The sequence below is a fragment of the Triticum urartu genome, chromosome 3A (genome assembly GCF_056163025.1).
Source record: "Triticum urartu cultivar PI428250 chromosome 3A, HENAU_Tu73, whole genome shotgun sequence".
Lineage (NCBI taxonomy): Eukaryota > Viridiplantae > Streptophyta > Magnoliopsida > Poales > Poaceae > Triticum > Triticum urartu.
In genome coordinates, this window is record NC_141875.1 from 678407536 (window position 1) to 678429060 (window position 21525).

General features: G+C 42.7%; 1 pseudogene; it reads right to left on the reverse strand.

Annotated features, from left to right (window-relative positions):
* Positions 1–18710: 18710 nt before the first annotated feature.
* LOC147981483 (uncharacterized) lies at positions 18711–20903 on the reverse strand (annotated as a pseudogene).
* Positions 20904–21525: the final 622 nt, after the last annotated feature.

The window sequence follows — 21525 nt, forward strand, 5'->3', positions numbered from 1 at the left end:
CCTCGCTGTCGCCTTCTTTGCCCGCTCCAGAGCCACTGTCTTCTCCTTCCCCATTGTCGCCGACGAGACGCGTACGGTGCGGTGGCGCTAGGGCGAGAGCGAGCGCAGCAGAGGTGCGTGAGGAAGAGAAGAGGAAATGAGATGCACTGTTCGGGAGACTCCGGTCCGGCGCTTTATATCAGGTAGCTTCCGAGTGGCTGACGGGTAGGCCCAGGCGGCTCTGTCAAATCCCGTAACGACTGCGCGCGCGATACGTGGCGAAAAAGGTGGCACGGGGATCGAGGCGGCTCCGCTCTATCCCATCCGATTACTGCGGCCTCCCCCGTCCCGCGCGCTTCCCAAAGTTCGGATCCCACGAAATCTGCGCGCAACAAACAACTGGTCAGACCAAAGATCTCCTCCGCACCATCACTCGGAGCCTTACAAGTAAAGAAACCCACTCGACGAAGAATTAAGAATGGATCAAGGCGACTGAAAAGGAAGTTGCTGTTGTCACTCAGGTCCGTTGATCTAAAACAAGATATGCTCACGGCATGAAAAACGAGTCAGAGAAGTTCTCAACTCCTTCCCCACTCAAACCTCGATCCATTCGGGGGCTAATGATGAAGCTATGTACCTAGGGTAGGATCATGGACCTGTCCTAACTGCCCTACCCAAGGACATCTCTAGAAGAAACCACCTTTCAATCGACTTGGAGGCGTTCCACTCGACAGACTCGAAGACGCTCGACCAAGAAGCAATCACTCGACCAAGATCCAACCACTCGACGGCCAGGAGACCTGAAGTCGCTCCGCACGCTAACGGTCGGTCATTAAGTAGCTTTTATGGTCATCATAGCACTTTATTAACTAGCGTTACCAGTAACGCCCTGCCTTAATGTACATTGAACCCTTTGTAACGTGGGCTGGCCGGGGTCCTGGCGCACTCTATATAAGCCACCCCCTCCTCCGAGACAAGGGTTCGCACCTCTGTAACCCATATTCATATAATCCAGTCGACCGCCTCCGGGCTCCGAGACGTAGGGCTATTACTTCCTCCGAGAAGGGCCTGAACTCGTAAACCTTGCGTGCTTACAACTTCTCCACAACTAAGATCTTGCCTCTCCATACTTACCCCCCTACACTACTGTCAGACTTAGAACCACGACAACCCCTGCCGGCGACGAAGGGCCACCACTAGCACCCCATCTCTCCTGACCAACTCCCCGCTAAACACCTCCGTGCCTCCCCACCATGGCCGCTGCCTCGGACCATGAACCGCCGCTCGCCCACCGAGTCGAGAGACGGAGCCACCACCAGCAGCAGCCAAGGAGCCTTCGAGAAGCCTTCCCGTGCCGCCCGCTGCTGACCAGGTCGTCGCACGCGCACACCGCCACCACCAGCCCCCGCGCCAAATTAGGCCACCTCACATCCATCGAAGCAGAGCACCTGCAGCTGCCGCGCCACCTCCAAGACACTGCCGCCGCACCCTCACCCGCAGCCACCGCAGTTGAGCGCACCTGGATCTGCGCCGCCGAGCCCCGCCATAGCTCAGCGCCTCCGGTGGCCAGACGGGGGATCCACACAGCGGGGGAGAAGAGGCCCTGTCACCGCCTACGCCGGCCGGGCTTCGCCCGGCGGCGCCTCCAGGAGGCGGCGAGGGAGGGGGCGGAAGGGACGGGAAGGAGGTGGTGACTAGGGTTCCCCCGTCCGCTCGCGGGAGCGGCGCGGGGAGGGGGGCACTTGTTTTTTAGAAGAGCTTGGGCCTCTAGTCCTTAATTAAATGATTGCTGATTGCACCACAAGTAAATTTTCTTCATGAAATCTGGTTAGCTATGGAGATTAAGCTCATCATTAAAGCAAGAGTTCATTCTAGTAGACATTTTTTGGAAAAGGAGAGGATAAACCCCCGGCCTCTGCATCTGGACGATTAATTATTCACAGAGACTATATAAAGTAATACATGAGTGAGTTTGAAGCCACCATCTAGGCAACACCTGTTGCTACTCCTATCCCATTGATGAAGGTGTGCTGAATATCCGGGCCTAATACCAAAAGGACGTCGCATCAAACCCTAACATCTAAAGCCAGATGCCCTAGCCCAACCACATACCGGGACTGGGTCCCATATTGGACCGACGCACTCTCAGAGGCTACCGCCGCCATCTTCCACTGGTCCATCTCCAGAGCAGCAACTGACCCATCGACCTTGCCTGGCCCGCCGTCGATGCCACCACGACGCTAGATAACTCCACCAACTTCCACGAATCCGTCCACACGCGTCCATCGCCGAACCTCCGCAGCACCATGCCATCGGGATCCCCCGTCCCCCTCGCTGCTAGCTGTGTCTTCAATCTTGTCGTCTACTTTCAGTAACTTGTGATAATTGGCTTGGTCACACCTGTTCAGTGGTCAGCCAGAGCCTATACTTGACTTGTATGAGTAGCAGCATGGTGCATAGGGTAGCCCATGAATGTGAGCAGTGCACAGCAAGGTGAGGGAATGGAGCTCGGTCAGCAGCAGTATATCTGGTCGTGTGGAGCTCCTTGTAACCTTTATCAGGCTCTCTCCCATTCAGAGAGTCAAAAACTGAAAAAGAGAAAAGAAGGAAGGGCAGGCACAAGAAGGCAGTGCCGCCTGGAACAAAATTTCAGTGTGTTGCTTACTCTGTTTCCATTCGATTCCTCGGCTCTGGTCTGTTAGGTTTAGGTGTTGCCTTGGAGTCCACCATAGAAGTGAGGCTGGGCAAGAATCTGGCCAACAATCCCCTCTGCTTCACATTATGTGCCCAATTGAGTTGATGTTGTCGACTCACAACTTGTGCCCATTGTTGAAATCAAGACGAGTTCTGTTTTCCATGTGCACCCATGCTTTTTTTGTGAGAGAGGTTAATGGCATTCTTGTTGGACTTTAGGCTGCTTTTTTTTTCTCCACTGCCCAAATGGGTGAAACATTGAATTAGATCTATCTGTACCACTACATAGTGTGTCAATAGCTTCAAATATTAGTAGTTGGATATCAGGATATGCACATCCAACAGTCGAGAGATTGCAAATCCAAGCATTATCATTCGTTGGATAAAGTTTTCAACTCATACGATTCTACCACGTGGCCTTCTAATTTAACCCCCAACTCTACCATCTTATGTGTTCTAAAAGCATCTATCCACATGCTTATCTTATCCTCTAATAAAAAGGAACTAAAACAATCTAGATTCTAGAGAGGTAAGAACCAAGTTGGATCTTGTCCAATACTATTCTAGGAAAGGAAATACATATTTAAATGTATATTCCCACGCTTTTTATATATACTTAAATGACGCGCCAAGCACGTGCAATTTACTAGTGCCTAATAATAAAGAAATTAGTGCTTCTGCCCATACGTCGTGGAAATTGCCCTCAATGTTGCAAAATATTACCCACCGATGTCACCCATAAATGACAAAAAACATTTCACACACACACACACACACACACATCTATACTGGGCCTGGGACAGCCCACGCACTAGGGACTTCCTATACTTCTACGCGCTGGGAGAAGATGATATGCGCCTGTTTGGGCTAGCCCATGTCCGGGTAGCCTGTTTCTTAATTTTTTTAATATTTTTTTTCGTTATTTTAGTTTAAATAATTTGGCATTTGGGATTTCCGAAAAGTTCTGAAATTAAAAAAAATGATAATTTTGAAATAAAATTGTCAATAAATCATAAAATGTATGTGGATTGAAAAATTGTTTAAAATTGTTAAAACAAATGTTCAAGAAATAAAAAAAGTCCATGAGTTCTAAAAATAGTTCGTGCATTGAAAAATGTACATGAAATTGAACAAAATGTTCGCCAATTCAAAAAATGTTCATGAATTGAAAATTGTCCTAAAAATTTAAAAACATTCAAGAATTACAAAATAGTTTATTGATTGATAAAATGTTTTCTGATTCAAAAATTTACCAAACATCTCAAGAAATGTTTGTTAAATCAAAAAGATGTTCGTTAATTTTAAAAAAATGTTCCACGAATTTTCAAAAAAGTGTTCGTCTATTCTAGAAATGTTCGCAGATTCAGTAAAAATGTCTCAAAAAATGTTCAATTTTTTTAGAAAATGTTTGCAAATAGTATAAGTGTTCATTATTTTAAAAAATGTTAAAAAGTAAAAGGTTCATGAATTTGAAAATTATTCATGATTTGAAATATGTTCATGAGTTTAAAAAATAGTATTGATTTTCAAAAATTGTTCACGCTTTTATGAAAAATGTTGAAAAATTTGCAATGAGGTTACAAGAAAGAAAGAGAACGAAAATAGGAAGAAAGAAAAGTAAATAAATAGAATAAACAGAAAATAAAATAGGAAAAAAAGGATGAAAAAGCAACCTGATTTTCTAAATATTTTTTGAAAACATGAACATTTTTAGAATTTATGGACTTTCGGTAATTTTTAAGCTTTATAGGGCTGATGTGAAAATAGGCCGGCCTTGTGGGGCCTGTTTCGCCGCAGCCCACGCGAGCCCTCAAAGCACGTTTCCTGCGGTCTTTTTACTCACTTTAAAGGTCCAAGATATAAGGGGTCTGCTGAAGATACTTTTACAGGGGTAATTTAGGGATAGTGAAAAAATTACAACACGTTAACAAATTGACTGACGGAAAACCATTTTTGACATACAACGGGCAGTGCTATATTGGGCTGAAAAACTGAGGAGTGGTATATTGGCATGTTGGTTTCACTAGTGGTATAGTAGCAAGTTCGAATTTGGCTCGTCGTATTTTGGCTACTGCCTTATGGTGTTACGGGGAAAAGACATGGATGCGGTGTGATGGTGCTTGGGATCTAATTCTTCGGTTCCTAAATATAAGTATTTAGGAGATCCTAATACAGACTACATACAGAGTAAAATGAATGAATCTATACTCTAAAATACGTCTATATTCATCTGTATGTAGTTCATATTGAAATCTTTAAAAAGACTTATATTTAGAAACGGAGGGAGTAGATCGGAGCTACTTGGAACCGCAGGCTACTGCATGCCCTCGCCTCAACTAAGGTACACCCCCTGATCTTAACCCACATCACCAGTTGTATACTTTCCCATAGAAAATTCACCATACTGAAACTTATGACTAGAAAACAGAAACTGCAAAAAATAAATAAAAAGAACTTGACTCACTGTAAATTTTCATTTCTCATTCATGGGTAGCTAAAGAAAATTGCTAGTGGCAGATTACCCCCTAAGGAAAAATGTAGATAACTCAAAAATAAGACTGAAGCAGAAACATCTCGTTGTTCCCTATGGGAAAATGTAGAAAAATAAAATAAAAAGACCGAAGAAAGAACGATAAAGACCAATGCTACTTGTGCTGAAGAATGATTAAAGCACATACAAAACCTAACAATAACTTCAATAAAAAAACAATGATGGGAACACAAACCTTACCAGAATAGTATACGAGAACAACAATCTTCTAAAAGCTCTGCCTTATACCTCACCCCCACAAAACAACCACTTCTTCTTTGCTGCTACAGCTGATGGTGTCCTGGACTAGGGGGTGCTAACCTATATGACCCACAGTCCACGGGCCGAACTCACAGCACACCGATCACTACAAGGAAGGACTCCGGAAGCCATGAACCCCCGGTGTGATCAAGATAGAAACCTCCGAAGACTTGGTGTGTACTTCAAGGGTACCAAAGCCGGCATGTTGACAACCGACCATATGTGTAACCTAGGTACCCCCAGTGTGTGTATATAAGCTGTGGGGTTTAGTCTTTAGAAGCACATTTACCAGCCTTAGGGTTTCGAACACAATCGTACGATCTTGAGGTAGATCATCTTATAATAGGCTGGAGCTGTAGCGAGCTGGAACGGGGAAAGAAGAGACAGTGAGAGATCATGCCAGGAAGATATCGTTGAACATGAAGAAGGTGACTGTAGTGAACCGAAATGGAAGCAGAAACAAACTGAATCGAAATATGGACAGGATAGGAGATACCCGGATGAGTGATAGTGAGATAGACAAGACTCCCAACAAGATGACGGTAACGCGTCGGATCAGACAAGGGCTCACCATCAGAAGCACGAAGGTGAACATTGAGCTCCATACGAGTCTCAACAGTGCGCTCATCACTAAGAGCCGTACGAGAGAGAAGATCTTGGATATACTTTTCTTGATAAATAAAGAAGCCATCAGAGGTATAAGAAACCTCAATCCCCAATAAAGTAGCAAAGAGGATCAAGATCAGACATACGAAACTGCTCACTAAGACGTGCCTTGACAAAGGCACTGTACTCAGAGTCGTCACCAGTAATGATCATGTCATGCTTTGGATCTGACTCTCGAGTAAGGTGCAAGGGTGGATTGAAAACACCATGTCCACTTCAGGCAAGGAAGTTCTAGTCAAAGCAGTTGCTTAGTCTGTTTCTGTTTATTCGATGTCATTCTTTAAACCGGCAAGATGTTTATGTGAGCACGTGAACATGTTAATCAGAAAGTTCTGGTGGGGCTCTAAGGATGGCAAACGCAAACCTCATTGGATCTATTGGGAGACAATGACACAACCAAGGGCATGGGTGGTCTTGGATTCAAAAACTTTGACCTCTTCAACTTTGCCATGTTGGCTAAGCAAGCCGGCGTTTAGTTCAAGACCCTAATTCCTTGAGTGCCCGTATACTAAATGATATGAACACGGCAACATCTAGTATATCAAAGAGTGTGGCTGCTATTGAAGTTAAACAAACCGAGTCGAGCAAGAAGAACTTATTCGAGAATGTTGGAGAAACTACCAAACGATCAAATATATTGCACCGTGGTAGAGATGGCAAGAAACAGCTATGTGGACCTGGTTTTTGTGCCATTAGTTATGGAGACGCAATATACAAGAGGGTCAAAATTACACAGCAATCAAGATTGAAGCAAGGAGTAAATTGTAGCCAACCCATGTGTGTGAGCGTATGCATGCACACAGGCCTGGAGCCAAATTAGCCAATTAAACCAAGACATAAAATATTGTACAGTTTGAATCAGCTTGTCAAGGGTCACAATCAAGTGCCTAAGCCAGAAGAGATTACACCCACCTTTCGTACACCTCCACGATGGGTTAAAATTGGGACCATGAAGCTGCACGTTGGGTCCTAATTGCATGGAGATTACTTTATTTTTTTAGTCCCTTTATCTTGCGTACGGTTGTGTCCTTTTAAAATTAGGAAGTATATCTTCTTGTTAGTTAGTAGTTTCCCTTGTGCTAATTACGTGCCATACAAACCGTGAGGGTAAGTTTTGTTAGGAGGCCAGGTGGTGTGGGCCTTAGGCCATGTGTTCGTTATATAAAAGTGAAGATGGCGTCCATGTATCAGATCAGTTTTTTGTTTATCCGCGAGTTATGAAAAAGTCAAAAAACGTCCATATTTCGGACGACCCAATTATGAGTATTTTGTGTGATTTTTCCATCGAAAAAATCTACTAGTGATGGAGGGTTGATCATCATATCGACACCTACGTGCTGAGGGATCGTTATTTTTGTTCGTGTATTTTCGTACACGGGTGAAAATTATTATTGGAGGTTGCGAGGAGGAACAAAACGGAAGAATTGTAGATCAAATACCGCCGTGCAAGATCGGCCATCTACACGCGCAAATTAGCATCTCGCTATTTTGTGCTTCATCACTAAACATCATATACTATCCAACCACTGATTTTATGCAAACTTTACTAGGAGCGCATCCGAGCCAAATTTGGATACCCATAATTGAGGACCGTGATGTTCTCAAGCAAGGTTTGATCACGCGCGTCCGAAACGGCACAACCACCAACATATGGATAGACAATTGGCTCCCCAGGGATGAGATGCTCCAGTCATATGGGTGTGTATCCGCGAACCCGCCCCAGCTCGTCTCGGAATTGATAGATCCCACCTCGGCTACCTGGAACAGACAAAGGGTGAACGAAGTCATTATGCCAATGGGCGCGAAGATCATCCTGGGCATTCCGTTATGCACACGAAATATAGATAATTTTTGGTGCTGGAACCTTGAGAACCATGGCTCTGTCTCCGTAAAATCTGCTTATAAAATGTTGGTGGCGACCAAGCAAGGCCGTGAGGCATGGCTGGAGGGTTCCGCTAGAGCTTCAAGTTCAAATGCGGAGGAGGGGATGTGGAAGAAACTTTGGAAAACTAAGGTACCAGACAAAGTGCATATGTTCATGTGGAGGCTCTCTAAACACTCGCTACCTACAGAGGACGTGCGAGCTCATCAGCATATGTCAGGCACCAGCACATGTGGCTTATGCGGGATGCCGGAGGCGTGGAAGCATTCTATTTTACAGTGCACAATGTCGAGGTGCATATGAGCGTTGTGGACGAAGACCTTGCAAATAAAATGTTGATGATTGAAGATCCTAATGCAAAGCAATAGTTGTTTACACTGATGGAATCTCTCCCACATGACCAGTTTGTCCTCCTGTCAATTACATTGTGGTCGATATGATCTGCACGGCGTAAGGCGATCCACGAGGGAATTTTTCAGAGTCCTCAAGCTGTCCAAAGCTTCATCAAAAGATACCTCGACAAAATGAACATAATCAAGCCGAATGTAAATCGTGGGACTGCAGCCACTTCTAATGGCCAGCAGGCAGCGCGACGACATAAAGCTCCTCGTGTGAGCTATGCTAAGATACATGTAGATGCCGCAGTAAGGCAAGGAAGGGGAGGTTCTGCTGCAGCGGTGTGTTGAGAAAGCAACAGTAACTACGTGGTGAGCTCCGCCCTACACTAGTAGAAAAAGGGTTAAATGTGAAGCACATTAGTGCCGGTTTGAATTTGAGCCGGCACTAATGTGACAATTAGTGCCGGTTTCAACGGCTAGGCGGGCGGGCATCATTAGTACCAGTTCGTGGACAACCTTTAGTACCAGTTCATGCCATGAACCGGTACTAATGAGGCCAGTGCGGCTGTGGTCAGGCTGGGGCCCCCACGAAGACCTTTAGTACCGGTTCATGGCATGAACCGGTACTAGAGTTTCTTAGTAAGCTGATTTTTAGTCCCACCTCGCCAAGAGAGAGGCGGTATGAGTGGTTTATAAGCCGTGAGTGCACAGACAATGACGAAGAGGCGCAATGCTCACCTGCACATTGATTAGCTTCAAGCCTTTCGGAATAGCATAGGTTGCACTGAGCAATGTGCAGTACAGTCTAAACTATTCCGAAAGGCTTGAATCAAATTAACCAGCATTGCACCTCTTTTTTATTTTTAATAACTTATTTGAACTCCGAACTTCTTGTGTTTCGTATGCAGCATTCAAAGCGACGTCATCAATTTCCAACATGTTCTGACATCATTTGTTGTTTTTCAGTCATTTACCTAATTGTTTAGAGAGCTAAATGACCGTGAAATTGAAAATCACTACAAAATGAACTGTGAAAATGTTGAAATTTAGCATGGTATCATCATTTCATCCGCATAGCATGTGCGAAAGAGTAGAGAGGGTCACGGCAAAAACTGGACGCACTTCGTGTATAAACTGGACAATCTCTTTCGGAGTATCAGGGTTTCGGACGAGAACTCATCTGTTACACGGGCACTTCAATGTTTTTTAAACTTATTTGAACTCTGGACTTCTTTTGTGTTCAGTATGCAGCATTCAAAGCGACGTCATCAATTTCCAACATGTTCTGACATCATTTGTTTTTCAGTCATTTACCGAATTGTTTAAAGAGCTAAATGACCGTGAAATTGAAAATCACTACAAAATGAACTGTGAAAATGTTGAAACTTGGCATGGTATCATCATTTCACCTGCATAGCATGTGCGAAAGAGTAGAGAGGGTCACGGCAAAAACTGGACGCACTTCGTGTACAAACTGGACAAACTCTTCCGGAGTATCAGGGTTTCGGACGAGAACTCATCTGTTACACGACCACTTCAATGTTTTTTAAACTTATTTGAACTCCGGACTTCTTTTGTGTTTAGTATGCAGCATTCAAAGCGACGTCATCAATTTCCAACATGTTCTGACATCATTTGTTGTTTTTCAGTCATTTACCTAATTGTTTAGAGAGCTAAATGACCGTGAAATTGAAAATCACTACAAAATGAACTCTGAAAATGTTGAAACTTGGCATGATTTCATCATTTCACCCGCATAGCATGTGAGGGTCACGGAAAAAACTGGACGCACTTCGTGTACAAACTGGACAATCTCTTTCGGAGTATCAGGGTTTCAGACGAGAACTCATCTGTTACAAGGGCACTTCAATGTTTTTTAAACTTATTTGAACTCCGGACTTCTTTTGTGTTCAGTATGCAACATTCAAAGCGACGTCATCAATTTCCAACATGTTCTGACATCATTTGTTTTTCAGTCATTTACTGAATTGTTTAAAGAGCTCAATGACCGTGAATTTGAAAATCACTACAAAATGAACTGTGAAAATGTTGAAACTTGGCATGGTATCATCATTTCACCTGCATAGCATGTGCGAAAGAGTAGAAAGGGTCACGGCAAAAATTGGACACACTTCGTATACAAACTGGACAAACTCTTTCAGAGTATCAGGGTTTCGGACGAGAACTCATCTGTTACACGGGCACTTCGATGTTTTTTAAACTTATTTGAACTCCGGACTTCTTTTGTGTTCAGTATGCAGCATTCAAAGCGACGTCATCAATTTCCAACATGTTCTGACATCATTTGTTGTTTTTCAGTCATTTACCTAATTGTTTAGAGAGCTCAATGACCGTGAAATTGAAAATCACTACAAAATGAACTCTGAAAATGTTGAAACTTTGCATGGTATCATCATTTCACCTGCATAGCATGTGCAAAAGAGTAGAGATGGTCACGGCAAAAACTGGACGCACTTCGTGTACAAACTGGACAAACTCTTTCGGAGTATCAAGGTTTCGGACGAGAACTCATCTGTTACACGACCACTTCAATGTTTTTTAAACTTATTTGAACTCCGGGCTTCTTTTGTGTTCAGCATGCAGCATTCAAAGCGACGTCATCAATTTCCAACATGTTCTGACATCATTTGTTGTTTTTCAGTCATTTACCTAATTGTTTAGAGAGCTAAATGACCGTGAAATTGAAAATCACTACAAAATGAACTCTGAAAATGTTGAAACTTGGCATGGTATCATCATTTCACCCGCATAGCATGTGCGAAAGAGTAGAGAGGGTCACGGCAAAAACTGGACGCACTTCGTGTACAAACTGGACAATCTCTTTTGGAGTATCAGGGTTTCGGACGAGAACTCATCTGTTACACGAGCACTTCAATGTTTTCTAAACTTATTTGAACTCCGGACTTTTTTTGTGTTCAGTATGCAGCATTCAAAGTGATGTCATCAATTTTCAACATGTTCTGACATCATTTGTTGTTTTTCAGTCATTTACCTAATTGTTTAGAGAGCTAAATGACCGTGAAATTGAAAATCACTACAAAATGAATTCTAAAAATGTTGAAACTTGCAATGGTATTATCATTTCACCCGCATAGCATGTGCGAAAAGTAGAGAGGGTCACAAAAAACTACTCAGAAATAAATAGACGAAAATAAATAAAGCAGAAAAGAAAAAAACTATATAAAAAATTACTCAAAAATAAATAGAAGAAAATAAATAATGCAGAAAAAAAGTATATAAAAAATTACTCAAAAATAAATAGAAGAAAATAAATAATACCGAAAAAAATCTATATAAAAAATTTGTTTGGGCGCTGCCCAGTGGGCCTGCCAGACGTAGGGTGTGCAAATGCAGGCCCAGAAGGGCCAGCAGACTCACAGGGCAGCGCGCCCTAGTTAGGCCCAGAAGCCTGTTATATAGAGAAGTTCGAAGGAGTAGGCGCGGCTGGGTTTATAAACCAGTGCGACTGCCCTTCGCTCGGTGAGGTGGGACTAAACATTGTGCACCACCGGTGGCAGCGCACAACCATTAGTACCGGTTGGTGGCTCCAACCGGTACTAATGATTGAGCCTTTAGTACCGGTTCGTGGCACGAACCGCTACTAAATGGGCCGTTTCGCGCCCCTTGGCCTGGCGAAAATTTGCCTTTAGTACCGGTTGGTGGCTCCAACCGGTACTAAAGACCCCTCCTATATATATGGCACTTACGAAAAATTCAGTTTCATCGACCACCATTTCTTCTCGATCCAACTTCTTCGCCGCGCCCGTCGCCCATCGCGCGCCGCCCTCGCAGGCCCCGCCGCCCCCGCCGCCCGTCGTCACTGTCGCCCCCACCACCCGTCGTCGCCGTCACCGCCGTCGCCCCCGCCACCCGTCGTCGCCGTCACCGCCGTCGCCCCCGCCGCCCGTCGCCGCCGCCTCGCCCGCCGCCCGTCCCCGTCGCATTGCCCGCCGCCGCCTGTTCGCCGACGCCCCCCGCTCGTTCAAACACACACACACACACACATACACACACACATACACACACAAACACATACACACACACAAACACATACACACACAAACACACACACACACACATTGTTTTTACTTATTTTCTATTTTCTGTTGTTTAGATTAATGTTAGATAAATTACATAGATAATAATGTTAGAATGTTAATGTTAGCTAGATGAATTATATGGAAAAGATGTTAAATATTGATGTCAATTTTAGATGAATTAGCTAGATATTAATTAGGTATATATATGAGATTTGAACTAGTTGAATTAATATAACTAGTTTATTTTTAGTATGAAAATTAATATAACAAGTTTATTTTTAGTAAGAAAATTTAGGTATATGAGATTTGATGATCTAATCAAAATATTATTATATAGAACTACCTACTTTATTTTAGTAAGAAATTAATAGAACTAGTTTATTTTTAGTAAATGCTTAGTTGAATTAATAGAACTAGTTTATTTAGTTGAATTAATAGAACTAGTAAGTGTTTAATGTTTCACCTATATATGAACATATGTTAGATATTAATGTAAAATGTTAGATGAATTAAATATAAATTATATATTAGATATATATTTAATTTAGTTATATGAGATTTTATTATCTAATTAACATTTTATTATATAGAACTAGCTACCTTATTTTTAGTAAGAAAATTAATAGAACTAGTTTAGTTGAATTAATTAGTTGAACTAGTTAGTTGAATTAGTTCAATTAATTAGGTATATTTTTCATAAGTGCTTAGTTGAATTAGTTCAATTAATTAGTTGAACTAGTTGTATTAACAGAATTAGTTGAATTAATAGAACTAATAAGTGTTTAATGTTTCACCTATGAACATAGGAATGTCGTCTGACGATGAACACGATTTCATTATGTGCGAATACTGCGAAGACCAGCGCGGCCTGTGCAGCAGCAATTTTCTAGTTGATGATAGACGCTTAAGCATCAAGCTGGACGAGAACTTCGAAGTGGATACAATAAGTCACAACGACAAGTCTTTTTTCGTAATTAAGCATGACTTATGCTTCATTTGCTTCAACTTTTAATTTTAATTTTTCACTATTCTACTAGCGTTTCCCCTGCCATGCAAGTATTTTTGTCTTGGATAAGATAAGTTTCAGTCCTAACGAAACTATGGAGGTAAAAAGATTTTACTTGAAGACCGAGCATGGTTATACCTTCAACGTCAAATTATACAATGCAGACACATACACCTATTTTGAATGCAAAACTTGGCAAGCACTATGCAAGGCTTATGCATTTGAGCCTGATATGGTTATCACCTTTGATATTCGTCCGGAAGATGATATTGAAGGTAATACAGACATCTGGGTCGATGTGCAGACGCCTCCAATTTTACCATTATGTGAGTTTCTCAACCATATTTATGTCTTCGATATGAGATTATTTGAACCAGTTGAATAATTAATAGATCTCAATTTATATTGACAGCTTACTTCCAATCAAGCAAACATGTCCGGCGCTTGGTAGACAGGACCTATTATGTTTCATGGCTTGAGGATCTTGATACCATGCGAACTTTCAACCTTTTCTGAGTTCATTTGAAATGCTTTTCAATTTCAGGGTCATTTAGCTGAAAAAATCAGTAAATGCATGAAAGAATTTGCTTGCACACAAAATTTCTTCGCGTTTCAAATGCCAAAACACATAACTAGCTACCCTAACTATTACAGAGATTCCCTCCTAGGTGTGAAACACAGAAGAAAGTGATGATAGTGAAGCTGATCACATCCCAGATCTTTGGGTGTGAAACTTTTTCTTCGCGTGTGTCCCTTTGCGTCGTAGCCATGGAAAATCTTCATCATTTAACTGGATGCTCGGGTCAATATTCACTGTGAATGGAGAAATTTCATCAAACTTTTCATAATATCCTGACATGTCTGTCTTGTTATCCACTCCCACGATGTTTCTCTTCCCAGAAAGAACTATGTGCCGCTTTGGCTCATCGTACGATGCATTCGCTGCCTAAAAGGATTAATGCCATCTGCGCTTAGACCAAACCATACATTCCTTGCGTCATCTGCAAACTCCTTCCCGTACTTTCTTTTGATTTTTCTTCACTGCGACCCGTCAGCGGGTACTCTCAACTTTTCGTCTTTCTTACGGTCTTCTCTGTGCCATCGCATCGCCTTGGCATGCTCTTTGTTTTGGAACAAATGTTTCAACCGTGGTATTATAGGAGCATACCACATCACCTTGGCAGGAATCTTCTTCCTGGGGCGCTCGCCCTCGACATCACCAGGGTCATTGCGGCTGATCTTATAGCGCAATGCAATGCATACTGGGCAAGCGTTCAAATCCTCGTACTCACTGCGGTAGAGGATGCAATCATTAAGGCATGCATGTATCTTCTGCACCTCTAACCCTAGAGGGCAGACAGCCTTCTTTGCTTCGTACGTACTCTCGGGAAATTCGTTGTCCTTTGGAAGCATATTCTTTATCATTACCAGCAACTTTCCAAATCCCTTGTCAGATACACCATTCTCTGCCTTCCATTGTAGCAATTCCAGTGTGGTGCCCAGCTTTTTCTTGTCACCTACGCAATTCGGGTACAACATTTTTTTGTGATCCTCTAACATGCGCTGCAACTTCTTCTTCTCCAAATCACTTGCGCAGTTTCTCTTTGCATCGGCAATGGCCCGACCTAGATCATCAACGGGCTCATCCGATGCCTCTTCTTCAGCTTCTTCCCGCATTGCCGGCTTAGCTTCTTCCCGCATTACCGGCTCAGCTTCTTCCCTCATTGTTGTATCATCGTATTCAGGGAACCCATGGCCAGGATAGCTGTCGTCATCCTCTTCTTATTCATTGTCTTCCATCATAACCCCTCTTTCTCCATGCTTGGTCCAAACATTATAGTGGGGGCATGAAACCGGACTCAAACAGGTGGACGTGAATGGTTCTTGACGTAGAGTAATTGTGACCATTCTTACAGCCAGCACATGGACAAGGCATAAAACCATCCGCCCGCTTGTTTGCCTCAGCCGCAAGCAGAAAAGTACGCACGCCATTAATGAACTCGGGACAGCATCGGTCATCGTACATCCATTGCCGGCTCATCTTCAATACACAGCACCGAAAACACCAAATTAATACAACACATAAAGTTCGTACATAAAGATCATACAACACTTAAATGCAACAAACAAATAACTCTCTAGCTAAAGAATTTAAATGCAACAAAAAATGCTATCAAGATCGCAACTAAGGTAACAATTGATCCAACAGCATAATGATACCAAGCCTCACTATGAATGGCATATTTTCTAATCTTTCTAATCTTCAAGCACATTTTCTCCATCTTAATCTTGTGATCATCGACGACATCGGCAACATGCAACTCCAATTCCATCTTCTCCCCCTCAATTCTTTTCAATTTTTCCTTCAGATCCTTGTTTTCTCTTTCAACTAAATTTAACCTCTCGACAATAGGGTCGGTTGGAATTTCCGGTTCAACTACCTCCTACATACAAATATCTATGTCAACTTGATGGGCATAATTTGTCATAAATACGAAATGCAATGAATAGTTTCAATAGAGAATATACCACATCCGAATCATAACCTGGACGAGGGCCGACGGGGACGGATATCAAAACCATGGCACTATGTATAACAAACAACATATGTGTAAGATAATTATACGAGTAACTATATATTCAAATCACACAAACATCAAAATTTTATATAAAACTTCATGAACAAGAGGCTCACCACAAGGTGGTGCCGGCGACGGGACGTTGCGAGCGATCGACGGTGGTTACGACGGAGATTTAGAAAGTACTAAGTAAACCACACCTACATATGCAAACTAAGTGTTATTTTTGACCTCAAATTGCATATAAATCAAATACTAGCACATATATATAATTCCTCCCAAATTACTAAACTCAAAAATCAATCACTATATAAAGCATTGCACGAGCTAATCTAGCAATGAGAGATGAAAGGACAAATTTGCTAACCTTTGTGATCATTTGAATGGATGGGGCCCTTCAAATCTTGACAAATTTTGGGCAAAATGTGTGATGAGCTTGAGAGGAAGAGGGAAAAGAACAGAGAGGAGAGGGGAAAGGGGAAGAACAGAGCGAGCTCGGGTGGACGAAGGGTCTATGTAGGACGACCTTTAGTACCGGTTCGTGATACGACCCGGTACTAAAGGTGCTGGAGGGGCCCCAGACTGACAACATCCTGCCACCACTCACTTTAGTACCGGTTCGTGGCACGAACCGGTGCTAAAGGTTCGCCACGAACTGATACTAATGAGAGCGGCCGGCAAGCCGTTGGAACCGGCACTAATGCACACATTAGTGCCGGCTCAAATTCAAACCGGCACTAGTGTGCTTCACGTTTGACCCTTTTTCTACTAGTGTAGTAAAAGACTGGAGCAAAATTGTGAACGATCACAGAGAAGTACTAGGGGGCAGCAATCAGAAGCGCAACCCACGATTAGGAGACATGTTCATCTGCATGCTCCAATATGATGAATCAGCAAAGCTATACATGTTCTATGCTATTTTACCTGAGAGAGAGCAGCAGGAATGATTAATTAGCTAGTTCATGCTCTTAGTACTTGTCCTCTCATGTCCGTGTTCTTCTTCCTGAACTTAATATCAAAGAGCGATTTGCTTTTGTGGTGTTATGAACGCTTATAATATCATTATCATGTTGAACTCGATGATATCTTTGCTATGAAAACTGTTGTTGGTGATGATATATATGATGCAAGAGTTTTTATATTAATATGATGATGATGATGAGTTATTATATCATTTATGAAAGAAACTGCATATTAGTTTCAACTGGATGGATTCTAGCTAAGTGATCAAGTATATGCCATATCCATATTACCTCGATCACTTAATTAGGTGATCAAGTATATATAATATGGATATGACATATACTTGATGACTTAGCTAGCTAGGATCCATGCATCCAGTCAAACTAATCTGCGGTACATTCACCTAATGATTTAACAACTCATTATAATGTAAAACAATCACTAAATTAAATTAAAAATACAAAATTAAAGTAAAAATAAAAAATAAAACCAAAACACACCCAAACATTTAGTACCGGTTGGTGTTACCAACCGGTACTAATGTCCTACGTGACCACGGAGCTGGCTCGGGCCACGTGGTTGCCCTTTAGCACCGGTTCGTGCTGAACCGGTACTAAAGGGAGGGGGGCTTTAGTGCCCACAATTTAGTACCGGTTACCGAACCGGCACTAAAGGGCCTTACGAACCGGTGCTATTGCCCGGTTTCTGCACTAGTGCTAGTGGCCGAAGGCGTTGATGATCTTGCTTCTTTGGAAGCGATGGCATGCAGGGAGGCCAATGCTTTGGCTACAGATCTTCTTCTTCACACTTTTGTGGTCGCTTGTGATTGCAAGCAAGCTGTCTCGGATATACAATAGCTCCTGGGGGCAATATGGTGCAATAATTAGTGTGTTTAATCTCCAAGTTGCTCAATTTTAAGGTATTTTTTCTTTCAAGTGTCGTGCTGTGAATTATGAAGTACATAGCTTAGCCAGGTTCTCCCTTGCAAAAGGTCTGGGGCGCCACGTCTGGTTTGGCCAACACCAGGATCCAACTTGTATCCCACATTTCATGGACCTTGAGTAATAAACCTGGCTTTACCCTAAAAAAACTAGATCGATCAGATCGGGAGCTAGGAACCTCCAGATCAGTTAGATCGAGTGCAGTGCAGCCTGACGGGTGGACGAATTGAAGCGAGATGGAGGCGGATCGGAACAGAAGGCCGAACGAGAACCAAATCGATCCACAGTTGCACGCACACGCGCGATCACGCGAGGGTCCGGGGGCAACTGTGGAAGCCAGCCACGGTGCGAAGATGGCGGGGCCGGGCGGGCGAAAGCCAGCAGCAGCGACGACGACTGGCAGACAGGGCCGATGACCAGCGGCGACAGGTGGATGGGGACTGGCAGGAGGGCAGCAGGGTGGAACACGTGCAACCTGGAGCGGATCGGCAGGGGCGGAGCCAGGATTTCACCATGGGGGGGGGGGCGAGGAACACATTGAAGCACACATGAGACATAACACAAAAATATTTCAAGTCTTGAATATTGTATCGATATCAAACATGTAATAGTATAAGCTTTACAATAAAAAGACTACATTTCTACTAGTTTGAATGCAGATCTACGCCCCCCAGCCGGTCGATCAAACAAATCAATAATCTCATTAACATTGAACTTTGCAGCTATTTCCTTCCCAATGTATACAACCATGTAAGGTCGAAGAAAATCGTCACCCATTTTACTTCGGAGACGTGTCTTGATAATCTTCATTGCTGAAAAAGCTCTCTACGCAGTTGCAATTGACACCGGGAGAGTGATGACCAAGCGCAATAATCTATCAACCATTGGATACACAGAGGCTTTACCTGTTTTATGCAATGCAACGGTCAAATCAGCCAGTGATGACGAAGAATTCAGCTCTGGATGGTTGCAAACATCTAACTGATAGTGTGGAAGTTGTGACTCCAGGCGAGCCTGCTCTTGACTAGAAAAATCCGTTGGATAGAATTTGTCCACAAGCATGCAAATCTTTGATATGTCAAACGAGTCATGCCTTGGATCCAAGGATGCACAGAGTGTCATTAGCTCTGTTGTCTGAACGCTAAAACGGTCATTTAGCTCAACCAGTTGTTGATCTATCGCCACATTGAACACATCTGCTTTGTAGTGGTGAAGCACCGTGATGTTATTATGTTTATTCCGAGACTTAGTCACATCAACATACCTGTAAATTACAAATACAGTATATGTGTTAGAGTAAAGCATATGTGATCAATATTATTCTATTATACAGTAGAGGAAAGGGAGTAAGGGACATACTTGCGACTCATATCGGGGATCTCAACTTCATGCTTCACACAGAAGGTCTTAACCTCCTCTATGAGAGGTTCCCATCCTTCCTCTCTTAGATCAGGGAGGAGCACCTTAGTGTTAGAGAGTGTATCTAATGCATTCAAAATGTCCATAGATATCTTCTGGAGTGTTTGGACAAGACATCTGTGATTTTCATAATCCTCTCCATGAGGTGCAAAATGAACACAAAATCAAAAGAAACAATTATCCTTAGGGCGCCTCCAGCATCTCCACGGGAATATTGTGTCACCGAACGATCATTCGCTATACTTCGTAGGACTGTAATTGTGGCACCAAACATCTTCCTCAAGCTCCGAATTGACTTGAAGTGCGAACTCCATCTAGTGTCTGCTGGTCTCTGTAAAGAACCTATCTGGTTTGCCCCTTTTCCCGTATCAAGATCCCCCAGTTCAATTTCACGTGCAATTTCGGTGGCTTGATTTGCTAGTAACTCATCATTGCGTTTAGGTGAAGCACTAACAACATTTATGACAAAATTGGCATGTTGAAAAAAATTATGCACTTCATGTACCTCTCGTGATGCTGCAACAAGGGCCAATTGAAGCTGATGCGCCATACAATGAATGCAATATGCATAAGGGCACGCCTTCAGAATTAAAGCCTTCAATCCGTTCCACTCCCCTCGCATATTACTGGCCCCGTCATAGGCCTGACCTCTGATATCTTCCACATTTAAATTGTTATCTGCTAGAACAATGCAAATTGTCTCCTTGAGAGTCAATGCAAGAGTGTCATTCACATGAATGACATCAACAAAACGCTCCTGCATGAACCCTTCAGTGTCACGAAACCGGAGGACCAACGCCATTTGCTCTTTCTTGGATTCATCGCAAGCTTCGTCAACCATTATACAAAATTTGCTATCACCAATTTCTTCTCTAATTGTTCTTTGCACCTTTCGAGAAAGTATAGCAAGAATTTTCTCTTGAACCTGATGAGATGTGTACTTTGTGTTTCCAGGAGCATTTTCCAAGACAACATCTTTCACCTCCTTGTTATAAGAAGCCAAAAGTTTTACCAGTTCTAGGAAATTACCCCGGTTAATGGATCCCGGAGATTCATCATGCCCTCTAAAAGCACAAGCCTGGAATGTTAACCACCTGCATCATGTCATATAATTGTTTTGTTAGGATACTACAAGATATAATATTTTAATTATTGTAACATAAGATGGAAGAAAAATATTGCTTACCGGATGGAATCAATTGTAACTTTGAGCCTTAGCCTTGCATCTAAAATCGTTTTTGCGGTTGCTTTCCCATACACCTTATCAATATGAGTCATGCTGTTTTTGAAATTATCATAACAACGAACTGAGAAGTTATGGGCTGAACCAGCATCTTTACCCATATGAGTTAAAAAAGCACACTCTTTCCCATTATTCACCTTCTTCCACCTATCAAAGCCCAAAACAGTAAATGTTTCTGAGCCGCACTTCCCAATCAGCTTTCTTGAGAAGAGGAAACAATGGAAGCAATATGCACGCTTTGTGTAAGGTGAAAACTCAAGCCATTCAAAATCCTTGAACCAACTGTACTGGAAACGCCGACGATGTTTTGGTGGATCATCATTATATGGATACTCTCTCATGTATGGCATGTATCGGCCTTCAGAAATATAGAATTGGCGTGCTTCATTTTGCTTATCAAGAGGGAGTTCCCAAATCTGTTTGCGCTTTCCAGGGTCTCGCTCGAATGGTGTGCTTCCGATTCTTTGTTGTTCTAGAACTTCTACTTCTACAGATGCCTCAATATTTTGCTTGGGGGGTGGCATATCAACTGAACTGAGATTGGGGACACTGTTATCAGTGGGTTGCTCTGTGACATCGACCTCCACGGTTGCACTTGCATTTTCAACTGTAGAGTTTGAAGCAATTGGCTTGAAAAAATTACTTATCGGTGGTGTCTTCTTCTTCCTCATGACCTATGCAGTTCATATATAAGTACAAAGCAGATATGTAATCTGGAATTGATGTGACAAGTGCCAAAATATACTAAGTCACTAACCACTAAGTAGTAAGTACTAACAGTTGATCAATTGATTTATTGAATCAAACTGACGAGTAGTATGAACCTGACAATAATACCTCCTTCTCTGATCACGGGACAGGATCAGTTAGGAATTCGGTGTGGGCTTGTGGCGATTCCGTGCGGCTGCCTGTACTGGATTGATGCGCGGTCGGCGGCAGCTTCGCGAATCAGCAATCGACGAC